This window comes from Megascapheus bottae, chromosome 25, assembly GCF_031878675.1.
Source record: "Megascapheus bottae isolate mThoBot1 chromosome 25, mThoBot2.hap1, whole genome shotgun sequence".
Taxonomy (NCBI): Eukaryota; Metazoa; Chordata; class Mammalia; order Rodentia; family Geomyidae; genus Megascapheus; species Megascapheus bottae.
The window spans coordinates 15,696,516-15,717,865 of NC_143533.1; the positions used below are offsets into that span (position 1 = coordinate 15,696,516).

The 21,350-nt window shown below is 40.3% G+C and overlaps 1 protein-coding gene across 1 annotated transcript in view; it reads left to right on the forward strand.

Annotated features, from left to right (window-relative positions):
- Wdr72 (WD repeat domain 72) overlaps positions 1 to 21,350 on the forward strand; it is a 176,730-nt gene that overhangs the window by 115,424 nt on the left and 39,956 nt on the right. The window lies entirely within an intron of this gene.

Genomic DNA, 21,350 nt, shown 5'->3' on the forward strand with positions numbered 1-21,350 from the left:
CACTGTCCTTTCTCCAAAAGCCATTTCATTTTTCACAGAGATTGAGATTGATGATTTCATCTTGGCATATGAGGAACTAAAGCATTTCATCTTTTTTTTTCTGCCTGCACAATTAGAATGCAACTTGGCTCAAACTGCACAGAGATGGTAGTGTTAAAGAATTGAGTTAAGTATTTCCTTGGTAACAGTGTGCAAGGCCCTGCTTTATTGATTATTATCTACAACCCCTTTAAATTTATTGACAAAGAAAAAGTGATCTAGATTCTGTTGCTGCAATCAATGTGCTTTAGGCTATTGTTCTCTCAAGCCGAGACTGCCCTCCTGACACTGACCCTTCAAGGACAGGAATGGCTTCTATTTATCTTTTTTCCTCCTAGCACCTAAGACGGTCTTTCACCTACTAGCTGTAATAAGTCTTTATTGAGTGGGTGGATAAATGGATAGACAGTGGTATAGTTTATACTGAAGACTCAGCCAAGTCCCAATTAGAAAAAAAAAATAGGGTAAGTCGGCAGGCTGCCGTTCTTTGGCAGTATATAAGTGCACTCTGAAGTTCACATATTGAAATTTGCATTTTTCCATGAGTTATCCTTGAGAGTCATGAAATGGACACGAGGTAGCTTCTCTCTCTGGATCTGGATCTGTCTCTGTCTCTGTCTCTCTCTGTCTCTGTCTCTCTCTCTCTCTGTGACACACACACACACACACACACACACTTAAAAATAGACACAGAGAAGGATCTGGTTTATAAACCCTCCGCAAGTTAACTTTGTGACTTTCTACTCTTCATCATCATCTGCTTTTAGGTTGGTGCTAGAGTCCCCCAGCTTTGCCTCCGTATACCTCCTTTTCTCATTCAGGTATGCGGTTCTGCCTGAAAATACTTAAGGAGCTTGTGTCTCCTACATGTTCACACCCAGCCTTCTGCACAGCCTGAGTGACCTGGCCTTCTCTAAAATGACCCCCTCTCTACTTGTGTGTAATATTTGGTTCTTCCCATCAAAGGCAAGTCCATAGAGCACAATTGCAAATGTACTCCCTGCTCTGAAAGCAGATGTGGTATAATCATAGTCTAAGAATTATCAGGGCAAGAGCAGGGATTTAGTGTACAAGATACTCTCAGCAAAAAGCAAACTGTCTTGCACATGACAGCTGATGCAGAGGTGTTGGCTGAGGAGAAATGATCCATTAATCTCTGTATTCTTGAAATACCCAGTGCCCAACAGAATGCTGAGTTTTTTGTAATTGCTGGTGAGTGTCTTATCTTTCCATTTTAGCTCTTCAATAAAATTCCCCAGTTTTTAGCCGGGGAGCAATGTGAATAACACATTAAGGTTTGGTGTTCCTGTAATGTTCTTCTAAATTAGTGTATTTCACATTGTACCCTGATTATCCCATTCCCCACCCAAAAAAAAAGTTGAAAGTTAATCTTGTGTTGCTGTCAGCAGGTGCAGCTTATGGAGTATGTTGAAAGCTTGTTGAATTTTTGTTATGGATGACTGATAGGTGACAGCATTGACATTTATCAAATGCAGAAAGGACAAAATGTTAGATAATATGTGCTCATCCTCTATAGCTAGAAAGAAAATGGAAATTGGCATTATAGGGATAGAAGTTTTCTTCTAAAGTGTTAATCCAAAGGTATTTTTTTTCACCTTTTTTAAATTACAAGAGCAGGGCCAGGAGTTTGGCCTAGTGGCTAAAGTGCTTGCCTAGCATGCATGAAGACCCGGGTTCGATTCCTCAGTACCACATATAGAAAAAAGCCAGAAGTGGTGCTGAGGCTCAAGTGGTAGAGCTCTAGCCTTGAGAAAGTCCAAGGACAGTGCTCAGGCCCTGAGCTCAAGCCCAGGACTGGCAAAAAAATAAATAAATAAATAAATTACAAGAGCAATGGATCTATCATTCTAGATCTCCAGTGACTGGTATTTGAAAGCAAAACTAAGCTATTCATTTCTCAGCTACTGGGAATAAGCTGCTAACAATGATGACAACTAGTTTACTGAAGAATGGTTTGTTTCTTTTTTAAAATTTTTTATTTTTTCCTCTGTGCCTGTCCTAGGGCTTGAGCATCAGGATCTGGGTGCTGTCCCTGAACTTTTGTGCTTAAGGCTAGTGCTCTACCACTCAACCACTTGAACCACAGCTCTATTTTCTGGTGGTAATTGAAGATAGAGAGTCTCATAGATTTTTCTGCCCAGGCTAGCTCTGAACCTTGATTCTGATCTCAGCCTCCTCAGTAGTTAGGATCACAGGCATGAGTCACTGGCAGCCCGAGTTATTACTTTTATCTTTCATATGCGTCTGTTGAGCATATTTATATCTAGCTAGGAATACTTATTCTTGAGCCAGCAAGGCTGTCAAGCAGAAGCTAGTAGACATGCTTCCACCTTCTTAGGTTTCTTCTCCTTAAAATGAGATTGGTCTTAAAGCTTTAGAAAATGAAATGATAGCAGTTTCCAATTAGTATTTTTTTTTTGCCAGTCCTGGGGCATGAACTCAGGGCCTGAGCACTGTCCTTGGACTTTCTCAAGGCTAGAGCTCTACCACTTGAGCCTCAGCACCACTTCTGGCTTTTTTCTATGTATGTAGTACCAAGGAATTGAACCCGGGTCCTCGTGCATGCTAGGCAAGCACTCTACCACTAGGCTAAACTTCAGGCCCTGTTTTCCCAACATGAAATTCAACAGTAAAATAAGCCAAGTGCACCTATCATTTAAACAGTATTTAAAGGAAAAATACATAGTATGGAAAAAATACATGGTATGATAATACTAAAAAATGTAACATAACACTGGCACCCACACTTCCCATTGCTTAGATAACTGCTATAAATTCATACTCCTGTATATGTGTGGTGTCTGCCAAGCACAAGGGTATGAAAGTGAGTGTCCAAGGTCAAATTTTAGACAATAGCAGTAAACGATGGCCATTTCTTGACTTGCTTATGATACATTAAAATCCCTGCAAGATGTCTATGTGTGTCTATGTAAAACAGGTTAAGTTCTGAGTATAGGAAATCCTAATACATGCTTTCTATTCCATGTGTTTCCAGCATAGTTTTAGGAACCCATGATAAGCAGCAGGAAAATGATTAACTATGAAGATCTTCCCTGAGCCTTCATTGCAAAATACCTGGCAACTTGGGTTCCTGTTCACAAGGTACAAGTCATGGAAAATTTAGTCATTTCTCACCAGTTCCCAAAAGCTGCCCTGGGAACCACTGCCCTAGGGAAGAAGCTTCTTCCATTTCTGAGTTGTTTCTGTCCTCTTCTTCCTCCTTTAAAAATCAACAAGGAGAAGAAACCACATCAGTAACCCTCAACTCCTAACTCAAGAAATCCATGTGTAATCCCACCATCTTTGTTCTGTCCTTTTTCATTGAGCTTCCCAGGGTGACGTAAGCCAGCGTGTTGCCATCTGTCTCCCCCATCAGAAGAAGACCGTTTCTTTCTTATTCACTGTCATGTCTATAGCCTCACATTTAGATTCAAAGTTAGCAAGGATAAAATTTGGGACAATTGGGTAAAGGATAGGTATTACTAGACTATTAAGTCTTAACCCAAAGTATCATCAAATGAAATTCCAAAATGTGTAACTTTATTAAAACTTTTTGATACAGAATAAACATAACACATCAGTCAAATTAGAAATCAGATCAAATATTTTCCAACTGTAAACTGAAAGAGAACACTAGAATAAAGCAAGGAGTCAAAAGAGATAAACGGATCACTTCATCTATTTATGACTTAAATTGGATTAAGGATTGGGAACATAATTTCAAACTTTTGGTTTAGAATATTCTAATTTTTTGTCATCTTCAGATTGTATTCTTCCCTTTAAAATTCTTTGTAATGCTGGTTTAGTTACCATGAAATCCTCTAAATTAGGTTTGTCATGGAAGGTATTCATTTTACCATCTAATGTAAATGATAACTTCACTAGGTAGGTAAGTCTCTTGGATGGGAGTTGTTGATCTTCAGTGCTTGGATTATAACATTGTAGGCTCTCTTTGCATTGAGTGTTTGTGTGGAGAGGTCTGAAGTAATTCTGATTTTTTTCTTCTGATTTTCTGATTTCCATTATAATATAGCTCCTTCTTTAATTCTGTGGCATTTAAAATCTTGCTATTTGCATCTAATGTGTGTCTATAAGTGTTTCTTCTTGGATCCAATCTACTGAGATATTCTCTCTCTCTCTCCCTCTCCCTCTTCCTCTCTCCACCCTCTCTCTCGTCTTTTGTTTTTGCCAGTCCTGGCTTGAACTCAGGGCCTGAGCACTGGCCTTGGGCTTACCCGAGGCTAGAGTTCTGCCACTTGATCCACAGCACCACTTCCAGCTTTTTCTATATATGTGGTACTGAGGACTCAAACCTGTGTCTTCATGAATGCTAGGCAAGCACTTTACCACTAGGCCAAATTCCCAGCCCTGAGATTTTTTTCTTTTAACTCTAAACATTAATGGACTTAATTCTCCAGTCAAAAGAAGAGTAGCAGATTGGATCAAAAACAAAATGCATCCAATAAATGCATTCTGTTTTGGGTTATTTTTGAATTGATTAAAGCTTCCACTAATTATGATATATGCCTTTTAATATATTACCTGTATGTCTCTGGTTTTAGATTAAAGAATTCAGGTATGGACATTTGCACAAAATAACATATATTTTAAACATACAGAATCATCGCACCATAAAGGCTAACTTTAATAGAAAACAACCCTATTGCAAAAGAAGAGGAAGGAGAAGCAGCAGCAGCAGCAAGTCCCCAAACATAGGGTCTTTCCCCCATCACCTCTCCTCCACCCCCAAAAAGAAGTGTGGTCTAGTGGTAGAGTACTTGGCTCAAGTGGTAGAGCACTAGCCTTAAGAAAGCTGAAGGATGATGCCCAAGCCCTGAGTTCAAGCCCCAGAATTGGTAAAAAAAAATGTAAGTTTAATCATTAGACATCTAGTACAAGGCTTGGCTCTGCTTAGTGTATGTGCTCAATCAATCCTAATTAAAATCAACTATCTTGCACCCTAGCCTTATAATCTTCTCTGCTTACCATTTCTCATGAAAAGCAAACCAAAACAAAATACCAAAAACACCTGCTTCTGGAAGGACCCAACGGCTACTCCTGGGAAAGCATGTGGCTTACAGAAGGCCATTTCTGAGAAGAAAGTGCTCCTGGGAGAGACACAGGCAGGCTAGCATGCCTGATCAGACCCTGGGAGGACCTGAGTGGGGAGGGACAGCAAGATCAGGTGAGATGCCTGCAATCAAAGGTTCTGCTGTGGAGCTTTTTCCTCAAAGATGCAGAAAGCTATTAAAATTATGTTAATAGGTACAGAACATTGCCACCACAGAGCAGCAGGGGATGCAAGGAAACCCAGTTTCCGAGTTTTGTCAGTTATCTTTCTGTTGAATTCTTCACTTATAAATCAGTATTCTTTGTATTTCCTCGAGATTTTTTTTTCTATCTCCATGAGCCTAGTCACTTCAGTAGAACATTAGTGTTTCATGTCCAACACAAAGATTGTTTGTTCACATTCCATCCCTGAGGGAAATTTTGCTTCCTGCTTTTAGCCTGGAACCCCTTAAAGTTCTCACAATTCCAGTCGTGGTTAACTGATGCCTTAGGAGTTGTTGGAATCCTTGGTGCCAATTTGAGGATTTCTTCATTGATTCTTCATTCAATCATCTACTAATCTTCCATTTTTCTTGACTCAGTAATTCAACCATTCCAGTTCCTATATATTCATTTCCTTCAGCTTTGTGATGTTCACTAGTGACAAATTTAGAATTCTCCATCCATTGTTTGTCTTTTTTTAAATGGACTTGGGCAACATTATTAAATTCCTTTTCTCCCTTTCCTAACAAACTTCCTTAATTGAAGCATTAAGTAAAATCAGGCCTATTAAGTTTTTGCTATTAGACATTTTCCAGGAATAGGATATATTATTTCTCTTGACCACTTGAAAAAAAAAACCTTGACTTGATGAATAGACTTTAGCAAAGCAAGATGACATTGAAGTGTGCTTTTCTATGTTTTTATATTAGTATCCAGTGACTAATTCCAATAGCTCAACTTCATGATCCATTTCTTTAATCCCTCTACTTAATTTCAGAATCATTACATCACCTGCTTCTGTCACTGATTTATGTTTCTTTCAACCTGCTGATATTGGGCGCTATCATTTATTTTCTATGTGACATACCCTGCTCTATGGAACAGTTTGAGGAGTTAATAGCAAAACACCTGTAATGCAGCGCAGGATTGCCTGCTCACCTGTGGGGATCACTGAGAGTCTCCCCATATTAGAAGAGAAGGGCAAGCTGTCCTTGTTTTTCTGTAATAAAATTGTTGGCCACTCACTGCATGGCAGTGGTTGTCACATACCCACCAAGTATTGTGTAGGTGTTTAATGCTGAGAGGTGAAATGAATGGTGAGAATTTTCTTAAGATAAAAGGAGACTGGGCCAGAAGTATGGCCTAGTGGTAGAGTGCTTGCCTAGCATGCATAGAAGCCCTAGGCTCGATTCCTCAGTACCACATATACAGAAAAGGCTGGAAGTGGTATTGTGGGCTCAAGTGATAGAGCTCAATCCTTGAGAAAGCCCAAAGACAGTGCCGGACCCTAAGTTCACGCCCCAGGACTGGCAAAAAAAAAAAAAAAAGCTAGATTATTTGCAAATGATTATCATGACCTCTCCGGTTCCTATGTAACACATTGCTTGCCAAAAAGTAAGTCTGTCTGTCTGTCTGTCTGTCTGTCTCTCTCTCTCTCTCTCTCTCTCTTTCTCTCTCTCATGTGCTCTCTCACTCACTTTCTCTCTTTCAGGTTTCAGCAATCAAGTGAAATGATTTTCTCTCCTCTCCTGTTGAGAGGCAGATAAAGGCCCACATAGTCACATTGCTTTACTATGACTCTGTGACTTGTTGGATATCATTACGCTGTCATTGCATGTGTCTGGAGGCCAGTCCCAGGTACTTGTCTGTGAGCAAGGCATTTTGTGATAGCAAGGATGGCATTTAGGAGAGAGTAATAGGCTGGGAATGTACCTTAGTAGAGTACTTGCCTTGCAGGCTTGAAGCCCTGGTTTCAATTCCTCAGTACTACATAAACAGGAAGAGCTGGAAATGGCACTGGAGCACAAGTGGTAAAGTGCTAGCCTTAAACAAAATAAGCTCAAGGACAGTGTGCAGACCCTGACTTCAAGGCCCAGTTCAAGCTTGCAAAAAAAGAGTAACTTCATCTATTTATGAAAAATGATACATTTCATTCTTGATAAATTTGAGCCTTTCCCTAAGAGAATATTACCATTTTTATATTTTCAATGACTCCTTTTAAGGGAAAATATATTACACATTTTAAAAATGAGTTAAACTATTTCTGCTTGTTAATAGCATTCCACTGTTATGATATTCATATTATAAAAGCCAACTATTAGTAAAAAAAACAGAACTTGATGAATGTAGTATATTTTTAAATTGAAGATAGTCATTTTATTCCTTCCACAGTAAATTTGCTTTAAATATTAGTTTATTATATATGCTGGCTTGAGTTACAAATAGTTCCAGTAAGCAAACACAAATCATTTTTATATTCAGTGTTTAAAATGTATCTTAACATGACCGTTAACTCATGTATTAAATATTCAATTGAAGTGGGTTTTGATCCATTTTTTAAATTAGTGGTCAGGTATTCGGGGAAACCAGCTTGCAAGATATGTCTAAAACACAATTCACCTCATTTCTCGTTCTGTGTATTTTGTCAGAGAACGCCCTAATGTAACAGAAATCAGATTTGGTGTGTATTTTTACACCAAATCAAATTGTGCAGGCGCCACCCACAGCTTTCTCCCAAGCATCAGAAAGGATAAGGTTCCACCATGAGGTAGCTTAAGAAAGTGGCACAGCCCTGGACCATGGACATGCATGGACAGCATGGCCAAAGGAGGGAGTGACTGGAAAATCACGTGACCCCTAACAGCATTGCACAACTGGACTTACCACAGTAAGCTTCCTTCTCTATGGGAAGCTAATGGTTTTTCTAGTTATTCTGTAGGCATAAATCAAGAGTCTAGAAGGTACTAAAGTAAGCATGAAGATGGGGGGCAGTGGTGACCTCTGGCAAAAAGCACTTAGCTGCCCCAGTCCCCTGTACGGAGAAGGTGAAGGGATATGGTCATGGTGTGCCTCCCTCCTCTTCCCCATCACAAGCCATGGCTGTCATTTCCCCAGTTCCTATTATGTAATGTGCAGCCTCCCTTCAGAGTTAAGAATACCTTCAGATCAGGAGATGAGGAAAGTCAAGTGAAGCTTTGCGGCCTCGAGAGGTGTTTAGGGTCACAGGTTGTAAGTTTTTCTCTCTCTGCATGCTGCTGGAGAGATGTGTGTGTGCTACTCCCATAAGCAGTGGCTTAAATATCAGGAAGAGACTAAAAAAGGAGTTCACTTCAAGGTGGCTTTGACTTGGGGTCTTCTCCTCGGCTGAGATTGGGTTTCTTCAGGATAGTAAGAAAATGGAGCCAAGATTAATCAGTCATAACTTCTGTCATGTGTATGGAAAGAACAAAGTTTCTAAGGATTTGTACCAGTAAATAAGTTCCTTTTGCTTTTTGAGGCTGTTCTAAATTTGTTTTAAAACATTTTTGGAGGAACTCAGGACAGGTACTCTACCACCTGAGTCATGCCCATAATACTTTTTATTTTAGATATATTTTTTGCCTGTGTGGGTCTGAACATTCGTCCTCCTACTTAATGTCTTCATGTAACTGGATCACAAGCGCATGCCCTGACACCCAGTGTGTTTTTCAGGATGGGGTCTCAAACCAGGTTCCCTCCAATTTCCATGTCCTGAGATGGAAGCACTATAGGTATGAGTCACTGCACCAGGCACTGTGTTTTAAAACTTGCATAAGCATCTTTCATAACTTTGTAAAAATGAAACAAACATCAAAATCGATATATCTTGTGTAGTTTATAACTGCACGTTTCTAATTATTTGTATTTCACAAAAGTTAAATACCAAGATCAGGGGCATTTCAATGAAGTATGTGGGATATGAAAATGAAGAGAGATAATCAAAGCCACTAATAGTTTTATCTCAACATTGATTATTACAAATGAGGGAAACCATTGAGCCTATACTCCTTTGGGTCTGGCTCACTGCACTTGAGGAAGCAGCCCTGGATACGTGGTGGTGAGAATTCATGACTCGTCCTGGTGATCGGAAGAGCCCCTCCCTCCATAGCCCTTGTCCATCCAGTTTTCCATGAGCAACACTGCTTTAAACTAATATTAAGCATCCATACACATATAACGCCTCTAATAAGTGAGGTAGTTTATCAGTTTTTAATTAAAGCCCAGTAATGCTAGGATTCCCTGGAAGAGAAGTTAGATCCTGCCAGACAGGGTCAGAAGGATAGAAACTTGGTCGTTTCTTCTGTGGACCCCTGGCTCCTAGTGCAAACTGCAGTACTGGAGCAGATTGTCTAATAACCCCTATTTTTGTATGTTTAAATAACAGAGGCTGGTATGTGATTTAGATTATATTTCTTATTCCCTTTTGTCATGTTTTCAAGGCTCAAGTCATAAGTCACAAACTACCTTCCCACCAATGAGCTCCTGCCTTTCTAGCACTACCCTAGGATGTGTGCCTCTATTTAGCACCAGCTATGCCAAGCAAGCTGCTGAATAGCAGGCAGGAATTCCAGGAAGTCTTCGGAGTGGGCTCCTTTCCAACAGTGCTCCCTGGCACAGACTCAGCATTGGGCTCTTTTGCAAATGGCTCATACAAGTGAGGTCTGGAAGAGATTTCCTAGAAGTACACGCAATTCTTTTCACTAAAACTTTCTACTGTAACACTTTTTGTCAAAGTGGAGATTTCCCTCTGCATTCTTAATGCAGTCTGGCCATACCTCAATGCCTTTAAGTGCCCCCTGCCTAGGGGAGTGCTTAAATCTCTTGGAAACGTGCTTCTGAGGCATGAAAATTATTATAATTGTGTATCATTTGGTTTTAGGTCATTGGCTTGTTCTAGATTCTTATGTATGTCTTCTAATGGTTGGCAAGCACAGGGTACTGAGTATTATTATTCTGTCAGTCAGCAGCAGCCACTGAGTTGATGGTAGGTGATGGTGCTGGGGCTTCTAGGGAGCTTAGTGTAGACTGGCTAAGTGACTGCAGCACCGCCATGCAGGAGCCGGGAAGCACAGGAGAAACTTCCACAGGGTGAAGTCTGGGCGCAGGTTCAACATCGTCGACAGGCTGACGCTGCCCACAGCTGCCCGCCTGGGTCTCTCTCTTTATATGCATTTGATATTTACATGATTTTGAACATCTTTTGTGGAATGCTTGAGATTTGTGTTTGGTTTCTAAGGGTCATTCAGAGGACAACTCACAGTGCCTTTGGCTATGTGCAGGCCCTGAGTCTTTCCTTTTTATTTTCTTCTGCCCAGGGAGCTGTGGCTCAGGGAAGCCAGCCTGATGACTTCCTAAAAGCCACACAAGTAGTCAGGAGTGAGATAATATTCAACCTGACCTTTCTAGTATTTGATCTTCCTTTCCTATTTCACCTTTTCCCACTGGCTATTCTTATCAGTGCCACAGAATGTTTTCTCCAGTAAGTGGCTGGTGAATCACTTGTGGAACTCCATGGAAGGCAGCAGCTGGCATTCCTACATGCTCCACCTGCTATTCCTTCCCCTCCTTTTCCAGGCTTCCACCCCATACCAGCAAGGCTAGTAACAGATTGTCATTAAAGTAATATTTGAGAAAAGAATCCTAGAGAAATCCTCCTTCAATAGCTAGGGACATTGTAGAAGCCAGTCACTTCATATTAACTCTCCAACCTGGAACCCCACTCCAGGAGGCAGTGTCTTCTTAGCATGGTAAACATCGTGTGGCTCATCACGTGACCACACTCCACACCTAGTGTCTGCCTAGTCAGGATAGTGAGCAGGAAGCGGCTGCACCAGGCTCCTGTGGCAGCAGAGCTATGGAAGCCACCCTGCTTAGCAGCCCAGTAGTTCTCACAGAGATTGCCTAGGCCTGCTTCTCCAGGTCTGCTCGTAGGGAAGAGCTGAGCTATGAAATCAGATTTCTATGGTTCTAATATTTATGGTCTTTCCTACTCCTGCTACAATTCATCAACAAGAGCTAATATTTATCAGTGAGGTCGCCTTGAGGTTTAGTTGATATTCTATGCAGTAGGAGTTACCTAAAGGTAACTTATGCAAAAAGGGAAAAAAGTTTCTGTCTAAAATTTGTATTCTTTTGCAAGCCCCACAGCTGATGAAATAAAATGAAATCTGTGTTTCCTTAAAGGAATACAAGACTCCTTTTTGAGAATAAGTGCAGATTATTGATTTATTATACTTATCTGGCAAGTAAAAGCCATACTTCTGGTCCTTTTTCACTTCATTTTTTTCAGATGGGGTCTCATTTTGCCCAAGTCTAATCTCAGATCAAATTCTTCCTACCTGTATCTCTGGAGCAGCTCAGATTACAGGTGTGCATCACAATGTCTCTCCTTTTGGATGCCTCCAAAGCACCTATTGTTTGTGCTTTGCCAGCCTTCACACTGCTGTTCTAGTAGTCATTTATCTATACAGAGTGTCTCTCAGGAGTCAAACACTCAAGGCTCTGAGTTCATGACAGTGAACAAGATAGCCTGGGTGGTGTTTCTGGGTCCCTATCAGAAATCCCTTTCCCTGTCCCATTTCCTGCTTTTGGCTTGCTCTTGTAACCCTTTCCTAGTCCCCATTTTATAGGTCAGGTTGCCTCTATCACAACCCTAACCATCCTGTGCTGACATGGTCTGTACCTTGTCTACCCCCACCCCTACTGAGCTGTGAGACCCTGGAGATAAGGACAATGTCTTGCTTCCCATCATCCTATCAGCAGTACTTAGGTCAGGGCCATTTACTCAGCAAACATTTGATAAACAGATAGATGACAGGGAAATCTAGACTTGTGATAGGATTTTAAACTATAAACTGTACTTTCAAGTTTAACATTTCAGGTCACCTTACAGCTAATGAAGAGGTAATTTGGAAACAGACAACCATCACAATCCATGACAGATATACATGCACATATAATATGTACATGTTTATATACACCTTATTTCTTAAAAGTTAAAGTTACAGATAAAATAAAGGGAACAATTTCTATTTGTCTAAAAACAACATTGACTTTAGTGAAGAAACAGTGAAAGGACTGAAGGAGCTTCAGAACCTCAGAAATGAACATGAGATGATTCTATTGAAGTAGTGTACTTGTAAAGTTTGGCTCGTAACTAAGACAAGAACTTGTCTGTGATCCATGCATCTGTGAGAACAGACATCCTTAATTGAGCTGCTGTGCTGGCACTTACCACCTGGGTTCCTGTTGAAGCAATTAACAGAGTAGAATGTATCTGTAACCAGTTCTTGAAAAGGGACAAAATAGATTCTTTAACATGGAATTTTTTATATTAGACTTCTAATAAAAAAAATTAAAGGAAACTGTAATGAGTCATGGCCGAGAAGTCTTGGATTTGACTGACTGAGGTAATATGGTACATGACATTATTTTTTGATGGTCTAAGAGAACTTGGAATTGTGCAGGAAAATGGATGGTTAACGTGCCCATTCAGGCTTTTTCTAAAATATCAGATATTCTAAATGAGCTTTGGAGAGGTGTTGGACCATGTTCAATTTTCAATCCAATTCCTTTAATGAGGTTTTTCAGTACCAGAAAGCATTGACTGAGAGGGCTGAGAGGAGGAGGACGGGAAGAAGGCCTCCAAACTGTCAGGAGCTTCTAAGTAGCATGCTGATGTTTTGGAAGGGGTAGTGGATCTTTTCAAAGGCAGATCAAAATGGCCATGATGCCTAGAGACTGTCAAGTTTTTTCCGTTCTATGGCCTTCTCTCTTAGCAGTACTGTTTAATTTACATAGAGTAATTTACGGAAAACACCAACCATAACAACTGTCGGCAGTTCATTTTACTGTCAACAGCCTATCCACTGTTCATCTTGCGGAGATCCCAAGAGGTCTTTGAAAGATGCTAACAGCTGAGACTCCTTTCAAGTGTGATTATCTTGAAAGATGTGTGGGAGCATACATTGGTTGGCTTGCCCCAGAAAAATACACTTGGAGGTACATTCCTTTATAGGCAATCCAGATGGGGGTTTGGCCACTTGATCAGTGGTCACTCTGCTACCAGGGCTGTTATCAGTAGAATGAGAATGCATCCCATGGGCAGGGGAGGGGGAAATCCTGCTTCAAGTTGGGACAGGAACAATCTGGATAGTTCCGTGTATCCTGTGGTAAGTACCAGAATGTTCCCCATGATTAGGGTCGTTTTCGATATGGCACACAAGCAAGAGACAGAATGGGGTAGAAGAGGAAAATCATGTCTCTCTCAGCGGGCCCTGTGTAGGTAGCTGGGAGTTGGCACTGCACTTGGTGACAGGAATAAAGCTGAGTGACTGCATGGGCTCCACATGAGCAGTGACTGGTCTGCACAGTGGGCACTGCTTGCCCTGTAAGCTTACATAGGTTCCTCAGTGATGGACGGCAGAACTCAAGTTCAGACCATTTTCCTATTTGCCAATTTTAGAAACAGTTCTAAATTCAGTATGTTTTATGCATGTTACATAATCTTATTTTTATTCAATATTTTATTACATCTTTTGTGTGAAATTACGGATTTCTGTACAAACCAATTTTTTTACAATAGGCTACAAAAATTATGCACGATAATTCTGTACAACATGTGTTGCTTTGTGACATCGTGTGATTACAGTACCAGTTCTTCCTCCTTATCAATGAATGAAGACATTCATTTTATACATGAGGATCTATTTGCATGGAAAACACTGGCTGAGGTTTTGCCTTGTAGGTTTTTAACATTTTAAGACTTTTTTTGTTGTTATTGCTGGTCCCAGGGCTTGAACTCAGGGACTGGGCACTGTCCCTGCATGTCTTTGTATTCAAGGCTTGTGCTTCTACTATTTCAGACATGGTGTCACATCTGGCTTTTTCTGAGTTGTTTAGTGGAGATAAAAAGTTTCATGGACCTTCCTGCCCTAGCTGGCTTTGAACTGTGATCCTCAGATCCCAGTCTCCTGAGCCACCAGCACTCAGCACATTTTAAGACTTTTAAACACTCTGGATTTTTTAAACCTAATAATGAAGCTATATTAGGTGATACATAGAGTTTATTTCAGAGACTGAGCATGTAGCAAATAGTATTGACTATAGCTTAATAGGTAAAGTGTCAGCACCCAGATATACTGCTGCTTATTAGAATATTGTAGACACTGGCTGTGAGCCACTTCTCACAAACACTGAAGTCTGCATGGAAGTACATTCTCACTTAGCCTCTTGCAAATGCAATTAGTAATGATCCTCTTGCTGAGTATGGAACAGATGGTACCTTAGAAAATCTCCTGCTCAGTTTGCTTTCCAAAATATATATCAAACATAAAACATACAGAGACCATTACACACATGCATTTGCAAATGAGCTTAAGATGCATCTGACTGCTTGCAATGTAGAGATCGGTTTACATTCTAGGCGACTCTTTATTGGACTAGTTTATCTCTCAGTCATGCCACACACTGATGATGCTTCAGAAATGGTTATGCCACAGTTGGACAGTTTAGTTCCTGTGACCAGCAGGTTATTCCTTAGATTTGGGGAGAGTGGCCTACTGGAACTTTGGCATACTTAACCCATTGATTGACTGGTGGCACCTGCCTATTCTTCTCACCAATTATTTGTATGGAACAAGCAGCGCATTACACAGTCCAGGCAGTCTCAGAAAATCTATACTCATTTCTCCATTCCAAATGTGAAGCCCCCCCCATAAACCTGGAGGACTCTGGGAAGGATTTACAGAGAAAATATAACAAGGCTGATTTTCCAACATGTGTCGGACACACAGCTGACATAAAGCTCTGGGCGGCCCTCTGTAGATTTATATGAGGTAGTCCAGGAACGTTCTTGCCGCTCAGTGAGACTCTCAGCTTCTGAGTTATGTCAGGTATGTAGGAATCACTCCCACACCATCTCCTGGGACTACAGGCGCTGCCTGTAAATCCTCCATTTGACAGTTTTCTGCATGGGTATTAGAGCATTAAAGAAATGTATCAAGACTCTTGGTCAGCTTAGGGAAAGCCATCTTCCCCTGGACTATCATGCCTGCAAGACAGTATTTGGTGTCCATATCCTAGCAAAGCATTCTTTGCTTGTCTTTGGGGAACGTTTCAAGAATGTTACTTTCTCAACATGTTAGCATTCTTAGAAATGAGATTTAAAAAGGGATGAGGGTATAGTCACAATTTCTTAAGTAGTTCAGTGATTTAGTGGGGCTTTTTGAAAATCTTGGTTTAGGGATAATATTTTTTGCTGGTTTTCTCTGCTTTTCTCTTGCTTCCCTCTCCGTCTTTGAGTTCTTCTTGTAGCTTATTATGTTTCACATCACAGTGGTTATATGCTGATGGCATACTATCTACACCTTTAGACCAGAGTCTCCTACCTCACCTCCACCTAAAAAATTTAACTACACAGCTCTAAAAGAAAGTTGGCGGAAGTAATAGGAGGATGGGGTTGATTCTGGGTTCTGTGTCTACGTTTGCTATAAGGCCTTAAATAAGTCAAATGTCTCTGTTAGCATGAGTGGGTTATTATTAGACTATCCTGTAGATATAAGAACATCATGTAGAATATTATTTAATTTCCTTCTAACTACCTGTTGCTTTCTGATTGTAAATCTTCCTGGGTTCCCAAGTCTCTACAGATAATCTGGATCTTTTCACTCAGTTACCAAATTTTCTCGGTCCTACTCTTGATAAATTTCAAATGCCCCAGCTTCTTTCCACACCAAACAGGATATTTATTACAGTGGCTGAGAGCGTTAGCTCTGAGCTTACATTTCCCTAGTTGTTTTTTTTTTTCATTTCAGTAATGTATGGTCTGTGTCTTTGTGTGTTACACTCCTAAAAATGTCCTCCATTGGTCTTGCTCTGTGTGAATTCCTAGAGTCCTGGATAGTTTATCATGTCCCAGTATAGTTTAGATCTAGCTTCTGCACATGAGAGAAAACATGTGTCATTTGTGTTTCTGAATTTGGCTTCCATCACTTAGCATGATTTGTTTTCTATCCATCCATTTCCTTGCAAATGACTATTATTTCTAATGGCTGTGTAAAATTCCATTGTGTGTAGATACATTTTGGGATCCACTTATCTATTGTGGGGCATCTTGGCAGTTTCCACAGCTTGGATATTGTGAACAGTACAGCAGTGAACACAGATATGCAGCTGTCTTCACAGCATCTTGTTGTAGGTCATTTTCCTATCTGACATTGCTGTGGTTTTGATCTTCGGCATTCCTGCCCCGAGGCAGATATGTACATGTCTGTACATAGCTGCATGCATGTACACAGTCTCTGGAAAGGCCTACTGGAGCCTTTTCAAAAAGTAGGCGGAGGAGAGGAAAAGGAAGAGTTCTATGTGTAAATGTTCAAAAGATCAATTACTAAAAGGACTTTGTGTCTACAGCTTGCTAAGTGAGGTGGCCTGGTTTTCTGAGTGCATTCTTCCTCTGGCAGTTCCCTCTCTGGGACACTTTGCCTAGAATTTTTAGCTTTCGTGTGCCAGATGATGTTTGTGAGGTTTTATTTCCCCCGGACTTCTTCCAACAATCCTTCTCTGGGCTTTTAGGATTGAAGCAAATATTTTGTATTGTGTTAAGTCACCGCACCTTGTTGCACTTCTTGTCTGCACTGAAGAACTGTTCTGGTCACCCAGTCACCTGCATTAGGGTTGACTAGAGTGGAAGTTAGACATAAGAACCCAGCTCTTTATTTTTTTCATTTGTTAAATTTTATTTTTTATTTTTTTGCAGTTCCGGGCCTTGAACTCAGGGCCTGCGCACTGTCTTTGGGCTTTCTCAAGGCTAGTGCCCTACCACTTTGGCCACAGCACCATTTCTGGCTTTCTTCTATGTATATGGTACTGAGGAATTGAACCAAGGTCTTTGTGCATGCTAGACAAGCACTTTACCACTAGGCTAAGCTCCCAGCCCTTGAGCCCAGCTCTTGATGTGCTATTGAGCCTGGGTGGCAGCCTGTGGGATCTCCACTGTGAGATGGGTTTCTGGCACACATGGTCATTTTCTCTCTCTCAGCCCACGAAGCTGCCAGCAGGATTTGTTTCTGCTCTATTTTATGTATTTAGCCATGTGACCAGAAAATAGAGGTGTTGAGCAAATGTTGGAATGATAAAGATCATCCCCCTATGTAGGACTTTGGATAAGCTAGCCAATATTTTTCATATAATAATCCACATGATAGTCTTATAAAAATCTACTCGTGACTTATCAAAGGCCTTACAGAAAATGTAAACACAGAACCCAGAATTCAAAGCCAGTCCTCCAGTTACTTCTTTTAGAGCTGTGTAGCTGACCAGAAGATAAATTTCTAAAATTTGAATATAAAATTGAACTTTAAATTGAAGCATTTTAACTTTAGGAAAGGTCATAATACACAGAATGTCTACCAGGTAAATTGTACAATATCTTTAATACACATCTGAGATAGGAGAATGGAACACACAACAATGAATTACAGGAAAATTAAATGCAGCATCATAAATAATAAGGGACAATTAACATTTCAAGTTTATATTCCTAAAAGTATATACTGCTTTCCCATACAGACCATTCTGCAAAAATTAATTATCTTATTGGACATTTCTAGCCATTCCAAGATGATAACCATTAGAAACCTTATGTATTAAGTTTTGTTGCAGATAAAGATTCCAGAAATAAATTAATGACTGTTACAACAGCTGGGCTTTCTTAGTCACAAGAAAAATACCTTGGCATATTTTTTGGCTCTGTGATTGGTCTATACTTCAAGAGTATAAATTAATCTTCAGAAGGCCCTAAAGAATATCTTCCCTGGACACTTCACTTATACATCAAGTTGGCCGTGTTAGCAATCTAATCACAAACCTGTAATTCAGCAGACAACAATTTCTTATTGTGAACAGCAGAGCAGCTCTTACTATCATTCAGGTCAGCCCAGGATTGCTGATGCACCGTATGTTTCAGGCCAGGGATGATGGATGGTGAGCTCTGATGCCCATCCCTAAGTGATTGGAAAGATTGAAGACACACAGTTCACTTAAGCTTGCTTACTATTACATCAAGTAATCAGTGTGATAGGCTAGCCCACGCGCTCTGTGTCATCTCAACTTTCTGCTGGAACAGTCTTTCACATCGAAAGTAAAATCTGAAGAATGGTGTTCTGGCTGACATTCCTATTACGAGATTAATCATGTAGCCAGCAGCTTCTCCTCAGACTGGGAGGGGGTGGGAGGGGGTGAATGATCTGTTTCAAGCTGCCTCTCTTAAGCAGGCAGTTCTTTCTTATCTTTAACAATACAAAATGTTATGAAAGAAAGATGCAAGTTTTGGTTGTTTTGGTTGTTTCAGACTTAGGCTGGGGGTAGGGAGAGGGGAAGGGGAAAAGGGAAGAAGGAGTGGGAGGAGAGGGGGAGAGAGAGATTTACTTTGTGCTTTACTCCTCATTTAATTGTTGGTAACATTAAAAACTCAAGTTCTAAATTTGTGACTTTGCTAAAGCAGATTCGCACATGAATGCCAGTCTCTGAATCACAGCCAACGAATGTCCAGCACAAACAATTAGGATCCTGTTCCTGGTGAACACCTCCGCCATGCAGGTTTCATTCCAAAAATCAGGAGGAAAAGTCAGGTATATGCCTGAAATTGTCAAGTTTGCAGCAAGCACATAAGTCACTGAGAAAAATTCAACAAAACCCCCTTGGTTTTATTGTTTCGGATGCTGTAATTTATAACCTCAAGCAAAACATTTCATGGACTAATTAAATATATCTTGATATGACTTACGTAACATAGGGAACATAAAGCATAGAAGACCTTAAGATTGTCCATCAGTCTTCATTTATTTCCTAGGCAGAGTCAGAATGTAAATTTCCTTGACTTTTACAATACTTTCATTGCCTACCACCAGACACCAGGTCTGATTTTAGCTTTGGAGAAAAAGGCATACCCAAAAGCATTTATCTCTTGGGGAACATCTTCAGCAGAGCTGGGGAAAACATTCCTTATTTGAAGTTTTGTTTTTGATTCAAATTAACATAATTTAGATATCATCCTTCTCTTTTTCTTTCATTAACATATGCCTTTTCTCTATTTTAATAAACAATTCAAGGAAGTGTAAAGATGAGTAGCATAATAACCTCCATTACAATTAATCAGCCCTACTAATTCATGAAATTGAATTGTGGTACCTGAACCACAGAAGAGCATGATCTAGGAAATTCGTAGAAACATAAACTCCTGGGTCTGAGCTCAAGTCTTGCTACATCACCACTTAGGGTTTAACAAACTCCCCTGTAGATTATAATCCACACTGATGCATGAAACCTACTTTACACTGTAGAATCCAAACCAAAGGTAGGAACTACGCCAGGTAGTAATCAAGAGAAATGAATCCACTGGTTGAGAAAAACAGTGTACAAAGTTGTTCTGAACATGAATGTAGAAAACATTTTATTGTAAGCTCTATAGTCAAACACAGCATGCAATTCTTCATTTGTACCTGCTTGTCTCTTAGTTTGCTGTCCTGGAAAATGGGAAGAATAACAGTATTTTGAGAATTAAATTAGATGGTATACTTTAAAAAGGGCTTACTGAAATGCTAGCTGAGGAACTCAGTCTGAGTTCAAACCCCAATACCTTTCTAATATATCTGTTTCTTTCTCTCTTTTCCTCCCTCCTTCCCAACACACACACACATACACACACACACACACACACACACACACACACACACACACACACACACACACACACACACACACACACACACACACACACACACACACACACACACACACACACACACACACACACACACACACACACACACACACACACACACACACACACACACACACACACACACACACACACACACACACACACACACACACACACACACACACACACACACCCCTCTCTTCCTTACCACAGCTAAGCCCTGGTGCTCACTCCTGTAATCTTTGCTTCTCAGGAGGCTTCATTGTTAGGATTGTGGTTCAGAGACACCCAGGCAGAAAACCAGCAAAGACTAGGAAGCAGAGCTATAGCTCAAGTGGTAGAGCACCAGCTTCGAGAAAAAAAGCCAAGTATTAGGCCAAGAGTTTAAGTCTCAGTAACAACACACACACACAGCAGTAACCAAGAAGCTATACATGGGAATTTTAGCTTTTAAGACAAAGTAATAACCAATTTCAATTTAATCTAAAAATATTCCTGTTGACTAAGCTTCCTTGGGGCTAGGAGCATTGTCTAGTTGTAGAGTGCTTGTCTAGCACGCACGAATTCTTGGGTTCAATTACATGGTACTACATACACAGAAAAAGAGCCAGAAGTGGTGCTATGGCTCAAGTGGTAGGATGTCCTTGAGCTTGCTCAAGTCCCAGGACTGGCCAAAAAAAATTAAGCTTCCTCATGGCTCCTATTAAACAAAGTTTCTGAAATGATTCCAGTACTTCTGGCTACTGGCAGAAATTATTCTGACTTTTGAGTGGTCTGTTACTAGGCTTGTGGCATCTATATTTTTAAGGAAGACATAGTTTAAAATATGCTTAAAAGCAGAGCTTATCCAAGTTGGATTTATGTAACAGTTGTGATGGAGTTTATTAAAACACAGGCTCATCCTCTTGGCAAAGGAGAGTGGATGGTCTATGCAGCCTCTAGGTATCAAGGAGTTCGATCTGGATTTTGAGAAATTCAAAAGTTCCTAAGGAGAAGCAAACCAGTTTTCCCACCTTCAGTAGTAAGAGGGAACAACCAGAACACAGCAAAACATGGTCTTTTGTGTGCAGGGATAGTCATATGGCTGAGTTAAAGTAAAACTGCACTGTATTTCAGCTGTGGGCTTCTTTCTGTGATTATTTTTATTTTCCTTTTTGAGTTATAGATTTGGGTTATTATAAATAAAGGCAGAAAAATACTTACCTTTGCTCTCAGAGCATTTAAAAATAGATTATGGAGCCAGGCACCAGTGGCTCATGCTTGTAATACCTACTACTGCGGAGGCCATGTGAGATCAATGATTATGGTTCAAAGCCAGCCCAGGCAAGAAAGACTGTGAGATTCGATCTCCAATAATCTCCAATTAAATAACAACAAAGATGGAACTGTCTTAAGTGGTAGAGGTCAAAGAAAGCACTCAGCACCTATACATATACTATAGTCCCTAATGTTTAGGAGGAAAAGACTAGCCTTAGGTTTTGATGTATTAGGAATATAT